The 10,917-nt window shown below is 44.6% G+C and overlaps 1 long non-coding RNA gene across 1 annotated transcript; it reads right to left on the reverse strand.

The window, feature by feature from the left end:
* Positions 1 to 3,877: 3,877 nt before the first annotated feature.
* Positions 3,878 to 4,340, reverse strand: LOC136483247 (uncharacterized). The gene is made up of 4 exons (XR_010765374.1): positions 4,277 to 4,340; positions 4,131 to 4,190; positions 3,994 to 4,047; positions 3,878 to 3,931 (listed from the first exon to the last, which is right to left on the reverse strand). It is a non-coding gene; the product is annotated as an uncharacterized lncRNA (long non-coding RNA).
* Between the last annotated feature and the right edge of the window lie 6,577 nt (positions 4,341 to 10,917).

A 10,917-nucleotide genomic window follows, 5' to 3' on the forward strand; every position in this document is an offset into this window, starting at 1 on the left:
CTGTTCTTCAGGATCCTATAGAACCTATTGCCACACATGAGGGGGAGCAACAACAGCCTCAAACAGAAAATGTGCCAAATGAGGAGGCCCCTAGAAGGTCTCAAAGAGTTAGAAAATCAACTATTCCTGCTGATTATGAAGTGTACAACATTGAGGAATTTCAAATGGAGGATGATCCCACCTCATTTGAAGAAGCCATGAAAAGTGATCATTCATCAAAGTGGCTTGAGGCCATGGAAGATGAAATGAAATCAATGAATGCAAATAAAGTTTGAGATTTGGAGATAATTCCTAAAGGAGCCAAAACAGTAGGCTGTAAATGGGTCTACAAAACAAAACTTGACTCTCAAGGGAATATAGAGAGATATAAAGCCCGACTTGTGGCAAAAGGCTTTACACAAAGAGAAGGGATTGATTACAATGAGACCTTTTCTCTAGTCTCATGTAAGGATTCCTTCAGAATCATAATGGCATTAGTGGCACATTACGATTTAGAATTACATCAGATGGATGTAAAGACGGCATTTCTCAACGGAGACTTAGAGGAAAATGTTTACATGGCACAACCGAAAGGTTTTGTCATGGAAGGAAAAGAACGAATGGGATGCCGCCTAAAGAAATCCATTTATGGATTAAAACAAGCTTCAAGACAGTGGTACTTGAAGTTTGATCAAACAATAAATAATTTTGTGTTTAAAGATAATGTTGAGGACAATTGTGTCTACGCAAAGTTTAAGAATGGGAAGTTTATCTTCCTTGTCCTGTATGTGGATGATATCTTACTTGCTAGTAGTGATGTCAGTCTACTACTGGAGACAAAGAAGTTTTTGTCCTCAAAATTTGATATGAAAGATCTTGGTGAAGCTTCGTTCATTCTAGGGATCGAGATTCACCGAGATAGAAGAAAAGGGGTATTAGGACTGTCACAAAAAGCATACATAGAAAAAGTCTTAAAGAAATTCAGTATGCACAAATGTAGTCCCTCACCTGCTCCTATAGTCAAGGGCGACAAATATGGGGATTTTCAATGCCCTAGGAACCAATATGAGATCGATCAAATGAAAGTGGTTCCATATGCTTCAGCTGTCGGAAGCTTGCAATATGCTCAAGTGTGCACGCGCCCTGACTTGGCATTTGTTACTGGGTTACTTGGCAGATTCCAGAGCAATCCTGGAATAGAACACTGGAAATTGGTAAAGAAAGTCTTGCGTTATTTGCAAGGAATGAAAGGCCTCATGATGACGTATAGAAGATCTTATTCACTCCATATAGTGGGATATTCAGATTCTGATTATGCGGGAGATAATAGAAAATCCACATCTGGATATGTATTCACTCTCGCTGGGGGAGCTATTTCATGGAAAAGCTCAAAGCAAACCGTCACTACATTGTCCACAATGTATGCCGAGTTTGTAGCGTGTTATGAGGCAACGGGGCAGGTGAACTGGCTAAAGAAGTTCATACCCGGTTTGAAGGTGGTTGACGGCATCAATAGACCACTGAAGTTATACTGCGATAATAATCCAGCAGTACAGTATGCTCACAACAATAGGTCAAGTGGTGCTGCCAAACACATTGACATAAAGTATTATGTTGTGAAGGATAGAGTCCGGGATCAAATGATAAGTCTTGAGCATATAAGTACCGAAAAGATGCTTGCGGATCCACTTACAAAAGGCTTACCACCCAACGTGTTCAGAGAACATGTAGCTGACATGGGTTTAAGGGAAAGCCTATGATTCCTGGACTATAAAGAGCCCAAAAGTTAAAGTATCTATTTTAGATCAGAGATGTGCATTGTAGCTGTTAAATCTATCGGCAATTGACCGTGACGATGAAACATGCTCTATGCATCATCTGTGAAGAAATGAGAAAGGAGAAGAGGATTGAAGTTTAAAGTTTAAAGATAAAAGTAATAGTGTGAGATCAAGGGGGAGAATGTTGGAATGATCTCGTAGCTAATAAGCCCAACGGCCTATTGGGCCTTGGTCACGCGCCCTGATCGGGGACGCCCAACCCTACATGGTTGGTGGGCCCCCATCGCACTGCGCTATATAAAGTGGTGGGGGCCGGCGGCTCATCGCACGAGGTTCGCCGTTAGCCACTCTGCCCCACCAACAAACCCTAAGTCCGATCTCAACAGGGTGCGCAGCCAGCGACGGGAAGCCGCCACCGTCATCAGCGTCGGCCTCACTGCGCCGCCCCACTCCGACGACGGCAGCTACACCGACATCTTCCCCAACCATCGCTGCCCGTGCGCAGACTGCATCGACGAACCTGATGGAGGCCACTGGATCTTCCACCCCTGCGGTCTCAGGTTCGAACCCCCTATCTATCTATCTCTATGTCTCCATCTCTCTGTCTAGATGTACTAGGGCTTGTTTAGGATCAACTGGTTACCTAGAAGTCCTTCGGTTCTACCCTAGATCGATCCTTTGGTTTTAACACTTATTACCTTTTTTCTCGAACACACAGGAGAGCTATGTGTAATTCCATAAAAAGGTAGAAGCGGTCCAATTACAAGCCGGTTCCACGGCTTGGGCTAGTTTTTCAAAGGATTTGTGGTCTTTTACCTTATTACCTATGATTCTATAACAGTACGAGATCACAAAGACCAGGTACCATGCTTGCATTGCTGCCATCAAATCAGAGTACAGAATGTGGTCCAGACAGAAGAATCACACCCGCACCCGATAAAAAAATTGTGTTTTTCTCGGTAGTGATAATATCTATATCATGTGTGGGCAGCTATTGATTGCCAAAGTTTACATATCAACGTGTGCAATGCATAGCAATGGTCTATTTGTACTAGTTAAAGCCCAATCTTAACAGCAAATAAGTTTAAATCGATACCAAAAAGACATCTTATTTTCAGTTAAGCCATCTGCTTAATCCCCATCAGCAAGAGACTTGGCTAAGCTTACCTAAAAAGTTTCTAGAGCCCTAAGCTCATGAACCTAGAGGGCTGACTCATGAGTTCAACTTGAAATGTAGTCCCTCAGGCCATGTATCTATGGTGTTTAAAAACTGTATACTATTAGAGATATGTAGAGTCTAGAGATATGTATGTATTTTAAGCATTCCTAATATTCCACCTCGGTCACAAGCTCAAAACAGCCCTCATTAAATTGTCTCCCAAGGCTCAAGCGCTTTAGAGAGGAGCATCGAAGTTTTTCCCTGCATGCGCGCTTAATCTTTGCTAAAAATCTCAGGAATGCTAATATACAAGACAGAGGGAATGGCTTAAACCTGTCTGAGAAGCCATACAAATAGGAGTTAACCAAACGCTTAAAGCATCCTAGTGCAAAACCATTCTTTAAGTTCAAAAGATTATCAATATTCTACTGACCCCCCTTGGCACTGGAAGAAGACATCAATAAACGGCAGTAGCTGATCTGTATAGAAAAGTAAAGAAAAACAACTTAACTGACAGATGGACAAAAGCAATAATGATACCTCGACTACAGGGACGCCCATCAATCTTAACAGCCTCTTGCAGTCATCATTGTGTTTTCTTGTAACCTGGAAAGGGAAGGCAGAAATCACAGTACATGCTCAGAATGACTCCACAAGTTAACAAAAAATAGTACTAACACTCTCAATTTGCTTAAAGGCTTAAACCGTTTTGCTAAAGAGACTCCAAATGACATATTTCATGCAAGACTAGAAGGTTGCTTCATCTGATATAAATTCAAGGACACTTTTCATTTCTTATTTCTTGAACGAGTATGATCATTACCTTGACAGTTCTTTTACTAATTTTTTCAATTGCATCCTCATCCCCAATCTGTAATGCAATTGGCACTTTAGAAATCCATCAAAAACAATGAAAAAGATAAACAAGGTCGGTAAGAAAGCTCTAAAACTACATTGAGGACCAACCTCCATAGCTCTGTTAAGATCTTGGGTAGCATCATCCCTCTTCAAGGACCTAAATAATAGCAAATATCAGAAATGTGTGTATTGAGATTTAATAGTGAATATGACGCATACCTTTTTGCAAGCTCCTTTTTCTTCATTTCAGGTGGCTCACCATCAAAAACAAATCTAGCATAAAAGCTCAGCACAGTCAGCAAAAGTAAGCTAACTGCAAATAGTTGACAAGGACCACAGGAATGCAAGAAGCTTACACGGGCTTTATCCCTGCTTCTAACATTCTTACTGTCCGGTTCAACATACCCTGCAGATGACTACACAGTTCACAGAGATGGAAAGTTAAATAAGCTGGATAATGATCAGACCACAGACCACAGGCAGGGCAAGCAATATTTCTTGCCTTGTGATTTCACCAGCATCATTGGTCAGAAGCTCTGATCCTTTCCTTCCAACCACGATCTGCAGGAATTAACGACACATTTATATGAATCAAATGAAAACTAGACAAAAACACTATAGTACTATGACCCAATAAACAGTTAAATACAATAATACAAATGCCTGCACATGTTAATAGCATGAAACTTTGAGAGAACAAAAATTGTGCCGCTCGTAGTATTGCCTCCCCGCGACCCGCATCGAGCTCATCCTCGCCGCCGCACCCGCTTGCCAGATACAGGCTCGTCCTCGCCGGATCTGGTGGTGGCCACTCGGATCTGGGCTGGTCCTCGCCGGATCGAGCTCATCCTCGCCGGATCGAGTGGTGGCCGCCACCATGTGCTTCATGCGGCCTCCAGCAGCGCGCTGGAGGAGAGAAGGTGAAGGGGACCGCGCCACCAAGTCCCGCCACCGCTGGAGCTCGATGGGAGGCCGCGCCACCGAGCCACGGCACCAAGCTCCACCACCGTGCCTCCGCTGGGGGGAGGGGACAGGGTCCCGCGCGTTGCCGGCGCAGGAGGAGGGGGACAGGCCCCCGCGCGACTACGGGCGCTGGAGGAGGGCACCGAGCCCCGTGCGACCGCCGGGAGGCCATGCCCCAGAACCCCCGCCACCCTAGGGTGCGCCACCGAGTGCCACCGCGCGGAGAAGAGGGGGGTGCGACGCCGTGCGCCTCCGCTGGAGAGGTAGGTCCCGTCACCGCGTGGGGGAGAGGGAGGGGCGGTGTGGGGGAGAGACGGAGGGGCTTGCAAGAGAGGGAGGGTGCGATGCAGCGGCGGCGGGGAGGGGGGGGGGCTGCCGCGCCGCGTGGGCGGGCGACGGACAGAGAGAGGGAGAGTGAGGGAGAGAGAGAGGGAGTCGAGACGGAGAGAGAGAGAGAGAGGAGGGCAACAGATATTTTGGATGGGTGTACGTGGGGGCATTTGTAGGGGCGGCTCGATCCCCAGCCGCCCCTACAAATAGAAACACCGGGGGCGGCTGGTGAGTGAGCCGCCCCTACAAATCCTACCCATTTGTAGGGGCGGCTCGTATCACCAGCCGCCCCTGCTGTTTCATCTTGAAAGGTATGCCTTCCACTACTACAAAAAGCATTTTTAGGGGCGGCTGGTAACCCTTTGTAGGGGCGGTTTGGCCAGCCGCCCCTACCGAACCGTCTCTACAAAGCATGCATTTGTAGGGGCGGTTCCCAGGCCGCCCCTACAAATCGATTTGTAGGGGCGGTTCCCAGGCCGCCCCTACAAATCGATTTGTAGGGGCGGCTGTAGTGCCAGCCGCCTCTATAATACCTGTTTGTAGGGGCGGTTCAATCTAGAACCGCCCCTACAGTACGTTTTTTCGAAAAAAAATTCAAATTTACAATTCAAATTCGACCAGAACTGTTTGTTTCTGCGTATTCCATCCAGCGTTCGCGTTGCCGAACGCCCCGCGACCAACGTTCCGAACCACGTTCGCGTTGCCGAACGCCCCACGACCAACGTTCCAAACGTGACTACAAGCACAATAGTATTATATAAACTACAATTACAAGTCCAATTCGTAAGGATATATACAATCCATCATTTAATATACAAATTCCATACACATTGTTATCAACATCCTAGAGCTAGCCTTTCAGTCTCACGAAGGTGTTGGTACTGAGGATTTCTACCTAAGTCAGACTCTCAGTCATGGTAGGCGCCTTTGACGTGTACAATCTGGTCCATTATGAAGTTGCAAAGGTCGCCGATGAGCTCTAAGAGTTGGTCATCCTTGTATGGGTCTTTTTTCATTCCTTTCTCTTCTCTCCACTACAAGAGAACAAGTTTTGGTTTAGTATTTCATACCATGTACGAAGTTTTTATACTACTAATGAAGAGGTTCAAACTTACCCTTAAGGGGTGTCTCCTGTAGGCACTGGTGTTACTCATCATAGAACATATATAGTATCCACAATGTACACTCCCAGGCCTCTGCTTGGGGCACTGTGTGTTTTGCATATGAAAATGTTAGGTAATGCTTTTGACAGCCATGTAACGGAGTACTGAAGAAGTAAGTTACACTTACCGCACATAGTGTTTTTATAGCCAGCTTTTCCTTCCTCGCTGGATCATACCTTCCGTGATGATGAGTGACATAGAACCTAAATGCCCTGTCTGAATTATTTTAGCAAATACAACTTGTTAGTATCCATAAGTGAACGTTACAAGTATGTATACAAACATATAAGCTAATGAGGATTGTCGATATGTATACGTCTTGAGAATCGATATGAAGTCTTTGTATGTCGCCGGGTCCTTATCTATTGAATCAAAGACCCATGCCATACTCCTCCCAACATCGACGGCTATACAAATCTAGTGGTTGCTGCATGGATTTAATCATAGAACTAGATAAGCTCTTTTACATCGAATAAAATATATCGAACAAAGCTTTAAGTATATAGTTGAACTTACTCAATGTTGTATGGTAGCCATATAGTAGAGTGTTGTTGTAGATTTTTGAAAGCTAGAGCAATGTATGCCGCAACCTTAAGGGACTCTTCCTTTAGTTTCGCCATACGGATGCGCTCTTTCTCCCGAAGAGTCTTTGCAGTAGCTAGCTCTTTGGCATCCAGTGTCCACTGTTTAGGGTAATTAAAATTTGGTTGGGCTATAGCTTGAGGGTCTACATACCCGGCTTTTAGACTTGGCATTTGTTTGACAATGTGTACTTGCATTCTACAAATCACGGCGTTGGTTAGTTACAACAAAATTCAAAGATTACATTCATATCATATCGGGAGGACAAGGACTTACAAGCACCACGTGCGAATTAGATTCATCTCCATTTCTCCTAGGTGAAAGCATGTGTGCATGTCATTGAAGTCAAAGACAATTTTCCCAGCTGGGCTTCCAAATGTGCCGGTGGGGAAGCATGCTTGTACGAGATCTATGCTCGTTGGGAGAACACGTAAGTACCAATCATGGAACCTTCTCATTCCAAGTGGTAGGTGCCGGATGTCCCGATTTGGTATAAAGGGCTTGCCTCTTTCATATGTTTTCGGGCAATCCTTTGACCATTTGGTGTCATCAACATTTGGATACTGCTTTGCAATTTGGTGGAGTTTGCTAGTTACGGCCTCCTTAGAACCCCGTGATGGGACTTGTTTAACTTGGTTCGCAGGCTTGAACTGGTCATGTGAATACCACTTGGACACCGACGAGACGTCTTTCACCGAAACATAAACTGGCCTTATGTTGATTGGAATCTTCTTTCAAAGTTCCCATTTAGGCACGTCCTCGTCTTCTTGTGCATCACCTTCTTCAGGAGGCACTCGTTGTTCATGTATCGACTGTGCTTGTTGAGAAGACTGTGGCATCTCATCATGCACTTGCTTGGTACGAGTTGGAGAAGGTTGTGGCATCTCATCAGGCACATGCTCGCTAGGAGGCGGGGAAGAATGTGGCATCTTAGGTACGTGGTGGTCACGAGACGGTGAAAATATCTCCCCAACCTCAACAACTCGCTCCAAATTTGGGAGAGGGGGAGGTGGTGAAGAAGCAGTCAATATAATGTCCTGTTTGTACCAGAGGATGAACTGCCCAATAACGTCTCTGAGTAACACCAGCCCCTCGGGAGTTGCATAGTCTATCCTCCACTACATGAACTCGGGCTTCACAGTATGCACCTCAACCCTAGTGTAGTCCGGCGGTATCTTATTATTGTGGTGTAAGCCACCGAGAGGAGGTGCCACACCCGTTGCCACCTCCATCACAGTGTTCTGTCGGCCACTTAGAAACACCAAGGTGCAACTAGTTGGTTCCCGTATGCGATCGATGGGGGTTGTGGCTGCAGTGGAACCTTGGCTGCTAGGAACTGTCGTCTTCTGTGAGATCTTCGAAAAGAAGTAGCACATGCAGGTGATGGCCATTTTCAAGAACTCTGGCTTTATAGCCCTGATTGCGACAGGTAGAAATACTGTCAGCATCACATGGCAATCGTGAGCCTTGCAGTGTGTTATTGATAAGTCCTTCATCGACACTAGCTTCTTCACATTTGCTAAAAACCCAGTTGGGACTTTGATCCCTCTCAGGAAAGTGCATATAGCTCTCTTCTTGTCTGGTGTTAGGTTGAAGCACGCCGCGGGCAGAGTGTAATTTCCATTAGCCTCAGGTACCGGGTGAAGCTATGGCATCACGTTTAGCTGCACCATGTCTTTCTGTGCTTTCAGACCATCCCTTGACTTGCCTGTGTCCATCAAGGTAGACATGAGACTCTCAAAGACATTCTTTTGCACATGCATAGCATCAATGGCATGGGGGACCTCCAAGTCTGGCCAATAAGGCAGATACTGAAAAAAGATCGACTGTTTCTTGAAAGGTACGCCTTCGACAGGAGGTGTGCTTCTATCTCTGTTTGTCCCATCCGAATTCTTCTTTCCATAGACGACACGTATGTTTTCACCATTCTGTACACGTGTTCTCCGTTATGACGTCTCTCCGGAGGGGGTTCAATCTCTGAGGCGTTGTCATAAAATCTAAAGAACAATTTGCTGCGGTACTTGTGACTTATCTTTAAGAAGCGTCGGTTCCTTAGGTAAACTATCTTCTTGGATGCATCCAGGTACACCCATGTAGTACCATCCATGCAAACCAAGCATCTCGTCTACCCTTTGATCTGTCCAGACAAAGCAAACAGCGCGGGGTAATTATTGGTAGTAACAAATATTATTGCTCTACATATGAAGTCCTCCTTTCGGAACGCATCATACATCTGCTCCCCATGCCTCCATAGCCTCTCCATTTCTTGCATCAAGGGCTCAAGGAACACGTCTATATCAATGCCTGGTTGTTTAGGGCCAGAAATAAGAATAGTGAGGAGAAGGTACTTTCTCTTTTGACACAGCCATGTTGGGATGTTGTACATGGTCAAGATCACTGGCCATGTGCTGTGGTCGCTCATCCTCTCATTGAAGGGATTCATTCCATCGGTGCTCAAGCCAAACCGTACATTCCTTGGGTCATCGCTGAATTCTTTGTGCTTCTCATCAAACCTTTGCCACTGACTACAATCAGCTAGGTGTGCAATCTTATCATCATCCACCTTGCGCTCATCATCCCACCATGTCATGAGTGCGGCTTCTTTAGGGTTTAGGAAGATACGTCTCAAGCGGTCGGTCACTGGCAGGTACCACATTACCAGGGCAGGAATTCTTCTCTGCTTTGCATCATTGCCTAATGTAGTGTCCTCTGGGGGCTGAGATTCTTGTACCACCTTTTTGGTACCCTTCTTATTCCTCTTTTTCCCCATGGAGGGTTCGTCCCCACCGTAAAGGTCATTGTTCTTGTACCGGCTGGCCCCACACCGGGGACATTTATCCAGTGACTTGAATGTTTCGCCATGAAAAAGTATATAGTGGTTGGGGCATGCATGGATTTTTTCAACCCCCATTGTCAATGGACTTATGACCTTCTTCGCTTGGTATGTGTTGGTGAGAACTGAGTTTGGTTGTGGCAGCACCCATGACAGGAGATGCAATAGATCATTGAAACTACAGTCTGGCCAGCCGTACTTAGCCTTCAGGATGAGCAGCTCAAGCACAAAACGTAGCAATGTCCAATGTGTCAGACAACCCTTTTCAACACCATACACAGTCTCCTTTGATGCTTTTGTCACCCTTTCCAAATTTTTTAGACCTTTTGGGCTATTTACTAAAATCTCTAGCCCAAGGGCTCGAATCATGTCCTCCAAATCATCTTCATCCCCGACACGTGCTCCACCATCATTATTGGCACCACCTTCGTCGTTACCATCCCAACCACCAGCATCACCACCTTGTTCATTGCCAAACTCGAAATTCATTCGTGCATCAAGCTCTACTGAATATTGGGACAGGGATTCTATGGTTTTGTCGTCGTATTCCTCCTCATCCTCGTCGTTAACAATAACTGTTTCACCATGTTGAATCCACACTGTGTAGTCCTCAACAAATCCTCGCATAATCAAATGTGATCTGATGATAGTCACATCTGTCCATGCCATACGGTTCTTGCAATCTTTACATGGGCAAATAATTGTATCCTTATTCTCTTTCAATGTCGTTGCATGCTTCTTTGCGGCTTCAATAAATTTATCCACCTCTTCATGGAAACCTGCCTTGAACCTTAACGAACCATACATCCAAGAGTCCTTGTACTCCATCTTTTACAACAACAACAAAACAAACATTAAAGGACTACTTATTCAGATATATATAAAAATGAAACAAATTAATAATTACTTGAGAATAATTGTATATACTTCAGATATATATGAATATAAATCTAATATAATTACATGAAGCATACAAACACACCATGGTAAAAGAAAATTAATTAACGGCCCATTTATCCATAAATAATTAAAATACATATTTATTGATTACAATAAATAATTTCAAAGACAACAATTAGCAACAATTATACTTTACCCAATATCTTTCATACAAACCCTAGTCTAATTTCATCAAACATAAATTTACAAAAATGAAATTAATAAAAAAACTAAACCCTACATCTAGATTCACATACACATGAAACATCCATAAAACTAACTAATTGTTCATTAAAATCAAGAAACATGGACCAAATAAGGGTATGATCTTGT

This window comes from Miscanthus floridulus, chromosome 9, assembly GCF_019320115.1.
Source record: "Miscanthus floridulus cultivar M001 chromosome 9, ASM1932011v1, whole genome shotgun sequence".
NCBI lineage: Eukaryota > Viridiplantae > Streptophyta > Magnoliopsida > Poales > Poaceae > Miscanthus > Miscanthus floridulus.